Raw genomic sequence first — 11,649 nt, 5'->3', positions numbered from 1 at the left:
CTGTACATCGTTCGAGAGCATCAACTAATGGACATAGAGTATACATGACACAAAGCATGCACTCCTTTTTTGCAAATTTTTACGTATTTTAGATCATCTACAAACTGTGATGATGAAGTCATGAGTGGAAAAGTTTAAATATGATTTAGTTACATGCATAAGTAGCATAGTATTACGATGCACTTCTGTGAATATAAATGTTCCTTATAAGACAAGGGTTTAAAGCTATTACATTTATGAAAGTATAATTCAATTTGATATACAGGGTGTCCCGAAATTAATGCAACAAAATTTGATCGCAGATTCTTAAGACAAATTTAGGGGACCCGTATTTTTTCTTTTTGCCAAGTGGCCCCCTCTTTCTTTACAACCCCCTGAAAGCCGCCCCTGAGACAGGAAAGGCGAAACACGATATGCATTCGATCACATCTTGACATTTTTCTCGAAAACATTGTGTTTTCGAGAAAACAAGAGTTAAAAAAGTTTCTAAATTTAATGGCTTTCTAACGAACTAATAATTTTTAAGAAATATAAATATGTGACCTAATTTTTTCGGCGCCAAAGACATGGGGGCTCATGAAAAATTATCTTAAGGGGGTTCCCCGCTAAAATGCGTAGCACCATCAGATTCCACATGTCATAAAACCCCTGTGTACCAAATTTAGTGATTCCCGTGCAACAGGGTTCTGAGATATAAAAAAAATTATTCTTAGGAGCGGATTTCAGGGAGCTGTAACTCCGAAAGAGGGGGCCACGTGGCAAAAATAAAAAATACGGGTCCTCTAAATTTGTCTTAAGAATCTGTGACAAAATTTTGTTGCATTCATTTCGGCACGTCCTGTATGCAGTACGGTATTATACGATACGATATACACGATACGATACGATATATGAAACGATATTATTGCAGCCAAGAATATTCTAAAAAATATACTGAAATTATTGAAATGATAATTTTATGTGCGGTGATGCAAAGTAGAAATATTTATAGCAGCTTATATACTGCTGTATTTTTTACTTCTTGTATTGAAAGTTTATCAATAAAAAAAATTCAAAAAACATACTTTATTTCAAACTTTCCCATTTTATTTAATTATTCCAAATTGAATTCACAAATAAACACAAGTTGAATGTAATCCATTTCTAATTTGTGTATCGAAAAGTTTATTTAAATTTCCCGCCACCTATCCTCATTCATACTCTATTGCGCTGTTGCCATTACTTCTTCGCGTTTATTACTTGGCGGGTGACAAGTCAGAACTTTTTATGTTTGATAATAATTTATTTCTCTTTGAAATTTGCGGTAATCTACTTTTTTCTTTCTCTCATTTATTAATTAATGATTCAGGTAAATGTCTATATTTTCAACCGTAATTCGATTGTAAGGGCATGCATCATAGCATTTCCCATAGGAACCTATGTTAAATATTCAAATTTTTGGCATTAATTAAAAACAAAAACAAATTGATAAATAATTCGAGAATAATTCACAGAATTTGATTTCGCATTGCAAAAAAAAATATATATATCAATATTTCGAAATTGGCTACATTTTTTCACAGTAGATTCAAACTTTCAAAAGTGTTGTTAAATAAAAAAAATATATTTTCAAGAATAATCTAATATACACATAAATTTATTTCTATACAAAGTTGTTTGTTTAGTCGCCAGCGGATGTCAAGTTTTTCAATTTTTTCCAAATAACTTCATGGTTGCATTTAAATGAATAAGAAAAAATATCTGCACACTTGGCATTTTTGCAAGGAGCGATCACACGGGGTTTATGATGTACATTTTGGGGATGTGCCAGAATTTTTTGGGAATGCACAGGAATTTCTTTAGAATTCCCAGGATGTATTCTACTAAGGGTGTATTGAAGAATGGTCTTAGCTGTCTACTAAATATTACAGGTGAAATTCAATGCTGGACGGGGCTGTAGCCCACAGAGCAGTTGTTTCTCACAATATCATTGGTTAAAAATTTGTCTTCGTGTTCCTTTATTAACGGTTTTTCTTAACTTTATTTTTGTAGTTACTGTTTCTAAGTTTTTGTATATTATTATTTTTCTAAGACCAATAAATTACATTATATTTCTAAATACATAGTCCAATCTCCTATTTTCCATAATATAATATTTAAATCAATTTTACTCTTAAACGATGCCACTGAACAATTTTATAAAATACACAATACATGTCGCATTTTCAAGGCGAAACGACGAATGCTGAAAATATTTTCTAAGAGTTACAGCCTCTTGAAGATATGCCACTGAGCAGGTGTCTTATTCAGTATCTTCGAAATATGTAAGAACAATTAAATACAGTTTTAATGATCTATTAACTGTTTTATTATTAACAAAATTATTAACAAAGTGAAGAGTAAACTGTGCAGAAATAACTTTACATTTTGGAGATGAATTAAATTATTTTATTTGCCTGTAATGTAAGCATATTAGGTCTTCAACTAAGAGTGACGCCGGAAGAGAATTTACTTAAATCAAGATTATATCCAATGAATTAAGGTCACTGACTTGTTCATCTTTGTTAAGATTATACATATGGACTTCCAAAAACATTAAGTTTACATTAGGTAACCGAACTATTCAAACTATTCAAAATGATTTCTGTTTATTAGACAGTTTGATTAAGACAACTACGAATTTGACTTCGAATAAAAAATGAAGATATTTGAAAAAATAATTTGTAATTTATATGGAGTTCCTGAATATTGTGACAGTTGAAAAAGATTTAGTTGTCAGGAGTCATATAAATTAATCCGATACATATCGATTACAAGAGGTCTGTGTTAAACATCCAACGTTGAAAAAAATTAAAACAGTATTCGACCCCCGTGTAGAATTTAATCAGTTGATAGATTATTATCAACTGGCAGGTATACATTCATTATCGAAGAATATTATACTCAATGGTAGATACTTATATGATAATTTTAAAAATTTACTAATTACATAACGCGGGAATGCTTTTTTATGACCTTGCCTGGACAATTTGAATAACCTTGATATTATAGACACACATCATAATAACTCATTCTCTTTTTTCAACCTGCTTTGCAATAAAAATTAAATGAGAAAGAACTTTTATAAAATCTGCTTGTAATAAATAAATCAATACCTAATCATTATATTTTGATAGAAGGTGTTTAATCATATTTGGTGCACATAAAAATTACCTCAGCCACATTTTGTTTAAAATAAGTAATATACAGACAAAAGTTGTATTTTATGTTTTTATTTAATGTCTATATTGAAAAAAAAACAGGTATAAGTGCAAAGTGCCTCAGTATGAACTATTTATACTGTCATGGTACAGTGGGGAAACAACCTAGGCGAGTACGGAATGACTACACTTTTCATATGGTTGTCCAAAGAGTCTGGAAACACCTGAATAATTTCCTAGGTAAATTATTTAAATGTTAAAATCATTGACCTTGACGATGACCTTGAAGGTTATTTCAAGGTCACCTCATTTTTTTTAAATGGACACCTCCTTTTTCGACGTCGGCAATCGAAAGAGCGGTAAATTTTACGTCCAAAAACTCTAGGATCATAAATCAGGGTTGACCTTGCAGGTCATTCAAAGGTTATTTAAATTTTAAATTTGATGGCTGGATATCTCCGAAGGACGCAGTTGTGCAAATAGTACAAAGCTCAATTTAGTTATTTTGTTTAATTGCAAATATTTGGTGTGACCTCAAACTCGACCTTCTTGGTGTCCTTCAAGGTCAATTTTTTTTACTGAAAATTTCCTCATGTGACGTCGGCAATCAAAAGAGCGGAAGTTTACATACTTTTACTTTTAGCGTTACCCAGGAACAACAATGTGGACGTAGTAATTTCTGTTCCCTTTGGGGTGCTTTATTATCGTGCGTCCCCTTGCATCTCACGTTTGGGGTGCTTCATTATCATGAAAAAAAGTTGACCTTGATATGACCTTGAAGGGCACCAAGAAGGTCGAGTTTGAGGTTACCACTAATTGCAATTAAACAAAATAACTAAAGTGAGCTTTGTACTATTTTCATCAACTGCATCCTTCGGAGATATCCAGCCCTCAAATTTAAATAACCTTTGAATGACCTTCAAGGCCAACCCTGATTTATGACCTTAGAGTTTTGGGACGTAAAATTTCCCGCTCTTTCGATTGCCGACGTAGAAAAAGGGGGTGCCTTTGAAATAACCTTCAAGGTCATCGTCATGGTCAAATCCAAGGTCACCATTGAATTCCTCGTCAAAAGTTACTACAAAAATTTACTTGGGAAATTATTCAGGTGCTTCCAGACTTTTTGGACACCCGGTATACTTTATGACACTGATAGTCCAAGCATTAAAGTGTTTACAGAAATTATTACCTGGAAAAAGATATGACAGTACTTATAGGAAATTAAATTTTAAAGTGAGTTTCTTGTTCTTTAAACTCGATCCAAAATGGCGAACATCGCCAAAAAAATTCGTAAAGCAAAAAACGGTTTTTCTAAAATAACTAAAAAAATATAGCTCCGATCGAAAAATCCTCGTTTTATTTCCTTTTATATATCCCTATGTATATCTTTTTATTTTTTCTTGAAAATACAGATAATTAATCAGTATTAACCTCCATTATTTATCGCTGTAAAATGTTAATTGCATCCCCTAGATTTTTTTTTATAAAAAAGGTACCTCGGCTCTAGAAGGTCATAGAAAAACATTTTTTTTTAATTCGTTAATAATTTCTTTGTTAAAAGTTGTTGACATAAAGTAAAAATTGAAATAGTTATTTGAAAAAAAACACCCAAAAAAGGTGCAATTTTTTTAGTCATTTTTTGATCCTTAAAAATAATAAAATCGTCGAAAATATTTAATAGCAGGTAACACAACTCTTTTCGAAGAAAAAAAATAAAGAAATCGAAAATCGTTATTGTAGGGCCATCCGCTGAGATCTATTTTCGAGAGCACCTTTCTTTTTCAAAAAATCGATATATGTCGAAAAATAATTAATACTTTTTAATTGTTCAAAAATGTACTTTTTTGGCTTACCGCGGCCTATGCTTACAGTAAATAGCAAGTATGACAACGTAAATGTAAACAAGTTAAGAAGAGAAAACAGAAGATTTTTAACAGTTTTCTCGATATACAGGTATTATGTATCTCGAAAAGTAACAAAGCAATCGATACGTGTAAATGACAGTCAGTTTATAGATCTTTTTAAAACTGACAACTTTCTCATTTAAAATTTTTCGATCGGAGTTATAGTTTTTTAGTTTTTTTTCAGAAAAACCGTTTTTTGCAACTACGTGATTTTTTTGGCCATGTTCGTCATTTTGGATCGAGTTTAAAGAAGAAGAAACTCAATTTAAAATTTAATTTCCTATACAGTCATATATTTTTTCCAGGTAATAATTTCTGCAAATTTAACATTAGTCCGTCACAAAATGCTTGGATATGAGGGCTAATAAACTTTAGAAGTAGGTATTCTACATTGACAATAACGACAAGTTATTACAAAAGTTTGATACTGTTTTATAATAGTTTCGAAAAATTATTCGGTGTTGCTAGATTTATTAAAAATATAAACACATTGATTTTTGAAGTTGTTTTTGAAATTTTCTCTTACTTGTATTATATCATTGAAAAGCCAAAAAAAATGCTTTATTTGCTCAGCTTAAAATTCAATATGGCGCCCATAAGAAAAAAGATAGTTGATGACGGTTTCTCGCAACTGAAACGTCGTAAAGAAAATCTAAATATACAGTGTGATTCCTAGAAAAAATAGCTGTGGAAACAAATTTTCAGATTTTAAAAATTACTCTAAATAAAAAAGTTATAGACGGTTTTCGAAAATGCCACATTTACTCAAAGAGTTAGGACCGGTCTGCAAGCGCCATTAGGTTAGCAACAGAACTGTCTAAAACCTTCCCCATTTAACCATTTTCCTATCTCTTATAGTTTCCAAGATACTAATACATGCATCACCAAAATTGTCCACACTGTATTGTATTCAAAAAATATATACGCTGAGCTGTACTCAACTGAATTGAAGTAATTTTAAGTGTTTAGATTAGTAATAGTTTTAACTAAAATTATGATCTTTACAAATTTTGTATAAGTCAAACTGTTGTTCTAATATATATATATATATATACAGGGTGTATCTAAATAACACCGAAAAAATTCAAGAGGCGATTCTCCGATGAAAATTAATAGGGGTCTTTGGTATAAAATTTTTTGAAAAAACCCTCCCCTGAAAAGTTACGCCCCTCCTAAAATTACAAAAAAAAATTGTTTTTCTTTTTTATCTTCCATGTACATCAAGCTAAAGAAACCAAACTTGGTGAACATTATCTGTCAATAAAACTACACTTTTTGAAATTTTTTCAACCCTGAACTATTTTTGTAAGGGGTTGAAATAATCAACCCCTATGACATTTTCGGCAAAATACACTCGCGTTAAACAGCTCATCTTTTTAAAAATACATTACAATACATTTATTTTTTTTNTAAAAGAAAAAATTATTCGTATTAGAGAAAAAGTAAAAACTTTTTATTGTAAAGTGTTAATTCTAATCGTACAGACATCTTTCGCACACTATGGGGTGGGGTTGTTCACCCCCCTAAAGAGAGAACTTAATTTTGTAAATTTGTTTACATAAATCATATTTTTAATTTTTTTTGAGCAAATACGAATTTTTTATATATAAAAATTATTTGAAAAATACCTATAGTTTTTCCGAAAAAAAAAATACGGGTTGCAACCCCCAAACACGGCGACAAAGCGAACGTGATTTTTTGCTATCCTTATTTTTTATTTCAGAAAAACTATATTTTTTTTATAAAAAAATCATATTTACTCAAAGACAGTTAAAAATATGATTTATGTAAACAAATTGACAATTAAATTGACCTGTTTCGGGGTTTTCGTTAAAATTTCTGTTTAGGAGGTGAACAACCCCTTAATGAGAAAAATGCCTGTACGATTAGAATTAACATTGTAAAATAAAAAAATGCTTTTTCTCTAACCATACGAATAATTTTTTCTTTTAGACTAAAACGGATTTAAACTGATGCAAACTACCTCTCGTGTTCACCCTCAAAAATGGAAATTAAGTACTTCTTATAAAAAAAACATATGTTTCACAAGTGATTCCGTGTTTGGGGGTTGCAACCCTTATGTTTTATTTCGGAAAAAATGTTTTTTTTGCAAACTTTTTTTATAAAAAATTTATATTTGCTCAAAAAAAATTATAAATATCATTTACGTAAACAAGTTGACAAAATTAAGTTGACCTGTTTTTTATCGGCGGAAAAACATATTTACGGGGTGAAATACAGCCTCAAAGTATGCCCCCAAAACAGTTTTCTCTAAATATCTCGGGTTCTAATCAATATTTTGGAATGAAATAAAATGGAAATTATTTCTATTGTACAGAACGAATAATTCACAAGCAATTTTGTCTGTAGTCTGTATTTTTAGTGAAAATTTACGAAAATAAAAAAATAAGTATAATTTTACCATTTACAAACCGACGATCTCTAATATTCAATTGACTGTGAATCATCCTATTTTGCTTATACAAAAAATATTTGATAGAGCCAATAGAGGACAAAATATATAAAAATGTGTTTTCGGGTACGAACATTAAAGATGGTCACTTCAAAACAGTTTTTCCGCAGAAAGAAACAAGTGCCCAATATTTATTTTTCTACTGTCTGTTGGTGTGTATCAAAGTTTCACCCTTAAAAGCTTAAAACTCGATCCACCAATATTCTTTTTATTTTTGGGTTCTTAATAAATATTTTTCTTAAATTTTAATAATCCATCTTAAATCAGTATAAACAGAAAGTTTTGAATATAAAAGTACAGAATAAAACGTCAAAGGTTGCAAACTTCTTTTAAAATGAACAAAGCTAATTGTATCGATTAATAGTTGGTTTTATTTTTTACTTGAATCAATTATTATTAATTGATTTAACTGTGATAAAATATTTCCCATTTTTTTCGTATAGTGTAGGTATTCACATTCCTAATTTTAGAGAATATCGGATAGTATACTTTTTAGTAGTATTCTTTTTTTATGTATTATACTATTTTCATTTCAAAATATCGATTAGAACCCCAGATATTTAGAAAAAACTGTTTTGGGGGCATACTTTGAGGCCGTATTTCACCCCGTAAATATGTTTTTCCGCCGATAAAAAACAGGTCAACTTAATTTTGTCAATTTGTTTACATAAATTTTTAATTTTTTTTTGAGCAAATATAAATTTTTTATTCTAATTTTTTATTTTAATTTATATTTAAGTTTGCAAAAAAAAACATTTTTCCGAAATAAAAAATAAGGGTTGCAACCCCCAAACACGGAATCACTTGTGAAACATATGTTTTTTTTTATAAGAAGTAATTTCCATTTTGTTTCATTCCAAAATATTGATTAGAACCCGAGTTATCACGGAAATATTATTTTTGGGGGTGAACACGAGGAGTAGTTTGCATCCGTTTAAATCCGTTTTAGGCTAAAAGAAAAAATTATTCGGATGGTTAGAGAAAAAGCATTTTTTTTATTTTACAATGTTAATTCTAATCGTACAGGCATTTTTCTCATTAAGAGATTGTTCACCCCCGAAATAGAAATTTTAACGAAAACCCCGAAACAGGTCAATTTAATTTTGTCAATTTGTTTACATAAATCATATTTTTAACTGTCTTTGAGTAAATATGATTTTTTTATAAAAAAAATATAGTTTTTCTGAAATAAAAAATTCCCCAAACACGGAATCACTTCCGAAATATTTGTTTTTTATAANATATATATATATATAGGTTTTAGTAGGATAAAGATCGATAAATAAAAGAACACTATATTGTAAATCATTGCCAACGGTTCGGTGTTATTTTACACCATCCTCAGGGTTCGAAATTTGAAGTGCCTTTTGTCCAACTTAACAGTTCTAAATATTAAGAAGATGGTATCTAGATACTTATATGTGTATATGTGTATATGTCTATACTTATATGTGTGTATGGAACAAATTCAATGAGGTTTTATTTAACAGTAAAAATTGTTATTACGCCTTAGGTACTGTTCAGTAGAAACGTAGAAATTTACAATCTTAAGTAAACTTTTAAGTAGTTAAAGTTTACATACCTTCTAACAAATATGTATTTGTTATATTGACGTATTGATTCATTTGTGAGCTCAACCTCATTCTTTGTAACAGTTGTCCTGTTCAACTGCAATTCCGATAGTAATCAGTATGTAGTCATGTAAATCATTGTTGGCGCCAGAATAATTAATTAACGGATATCAGTCATTTTAGATAAATATGTTATCGTCCGTAAATCAGGTGGATGAGAATGTAAATTTGGTTTTTCGAGACACCTCCGGTCAAGTTTAAAAGTAGTTCACCACTATACGATCCGAGAGCGACATTCTAAAAAGTACTGTTATCCAATCTATGCAGTAAATGACTTTTATTCTAAAAATAGATTGCCAATATCGCATATAATTATAAGCGATGAATCTCGGATTTTACAGTTCTTTTATTTTACGCTTTTTTAAATCTAACATTTTCTAATCATTGTTTTGCCAAGCAATTGTTTATTTAACGTTTATTTTAATGTTATTGATGAGAAGCTAATGTTGCAGAAGACGAGGAGACACTGTCACGTTAAATATATTTTGCAACAAATTGAACCGGATATCGCTTTTGAACTAACAGGTTCAGCATCCATCATTTATTCGTGTTCAGTGATAATACATATTTTACAACTTTAGTTTAAATCTAATCATATATATTTGAAACAACTACCGACTGTATAGAGAAAAATCTGTAATTTGGATTGTTTCTCTGCATGTAAACGTTTCAAATTTTAATTAAAAAATGTACCATACTATAACTATGTTTGAACAAATATTATCATGCTTATGGCATATTCTTTTGGACTTATTCTTTTTATTATTAAAACGAGACCCTGAATATTTATCATTGTAATCTTAAGGTCGCGTTTTGTTCTAAGTAATGCAAGCCAATATCAGCACATGCAACGATGGTTGGATGATTTGATAGGATTCAACGTATTTGATCCGCGTTGGTTGCGATCCGTGCATTTAGTAAAATTAAAAAAATCTTTGAAAGAATAAAATGTCGAACGACGTGAATTAATTAAAAAAAAACACGATTTTGGTCCTGGTGGACCACAATTTATAAATGGAAATGTTCACAGTGCATTTATTAAAAAAACATTTTAATATATTTTGCAAATTGTAATTATACGTATTAATCCCTAATGGGAAATAACCATTTATTCATTGTTTGTTTTTTATATACAAATTTAGAGTATTTCCTAATTTATTTTCAGAATTTTATTATACAATATGTAACATAAACATTGAGACAAAACTTAAAGGCACATTCTGGAGATGAAATGATATATAATTTTTTTGTAAAAAAGTGAATGTCTTATTATACGAATCCACTTGTATGAGAATGTTTTTTAAACAATTTTGAGTTTGATATACCGAATTCATTGTTAGTGACCCTATATAAGAATGATTGAATTTTTAAATTATCACTGTGAATTTAATGACGTAAAGTATCCGTAATACGTAAAAAACTTTCATTTTCCTAAAATTTGTCCACTCTGAAAAAAGAAATTCTCTTGAAAACGGCTACAAAGTTGAAGCAATGATCTTCACCTTATTTGACCTCTGAAATTGCAGCAATCGATTACTGGAGATTATGTATTAAAAATAATTGATAGGTAGATATGCTAGTGAAAGTTATTGGTAAATTATTATTTAAATTTGATATTAGTAAAATATGTATTTTTATTAATTGTAAATTAAAAATTGAAAGGAACGGATACTTTAAGTGGCGATAATGTCTCTTTGTAAGTAAATGGTACTCAAATAACTCCTACACTTCCATCATTTTGCTTAATTGAAACCCGGCTCAGACCCGTCGATTTTAGATTAAAGGGGGATATTCTTTGCTGATATTTTTGACTTCGCCACTTTCACCCCCAAGCAAGGGTAAGCATCACCCCAAAATATTTAAATGGCATTGGGGGTTGAGTAATATTTCTTTTGAAAGCTCTTACAATTCTCTTTACAACATACTTTAAATTTTATAATTCCGCCCAATACTTATTAAGAATTTTGATTTTAAAGTTGAAACTTATGTACAAACAATTAGTAACGGTAAAAATGTCAGTTATTCGAGTTAAATACGCCAATGGTTTAAATTTAGTATTTTTTGCGTTATATTGGTTTTTGGCGATTTGTACATTCGTAAAAAAACACAATTGTAAAAAACAGAAATGAATGCTATACGCACATAATGAACGTAAAATTAGTGGATTTCAAATTATTTTCTAGTATTATTTGAAAACGTTGATTGGTAGTTTACTTAATTGTGTTTTTGAAAATTAAACACTATGGTTTATTCCATTGCGGAAAGGGTAGATATCATTTTGCTTTACTTTATGAACAATAAATTTGCGAATAAAACAGCAAAGTTATTTATGTATGTTCTAGAGTTAGTAAAAAAATTTCAAGAGACAGGGAACGTAGCCCATAAAAAACAGAAATTGAAAACCTATAGTTAATGAAGCTAGTTAAGTTGCAGTTTTGGGAGAAGTTCATCTTGATCCTACA

Source organism: Anoplophora glabripennis, unplaced genomic scaffold (assembly GCF_000390285.2).
Source record: "Anoplophora glabripennis isolate ALB-LARVAE unplaced genomic scaffold, Agla_2.0 scaffold707, whole genome shotgun sequence".
Classification (NCBI taxonomy): Eukaryota; Metazoa; Arthropoda; class Insecta; order Coleoptera; family Cerambycidae; genus Anoplophora; species Anoplophora glabripennis.
The sequence above is the reverse complement of the archived record's forward strand: the minus strand, read 5'-3'. Positions refer to the sequence as shown.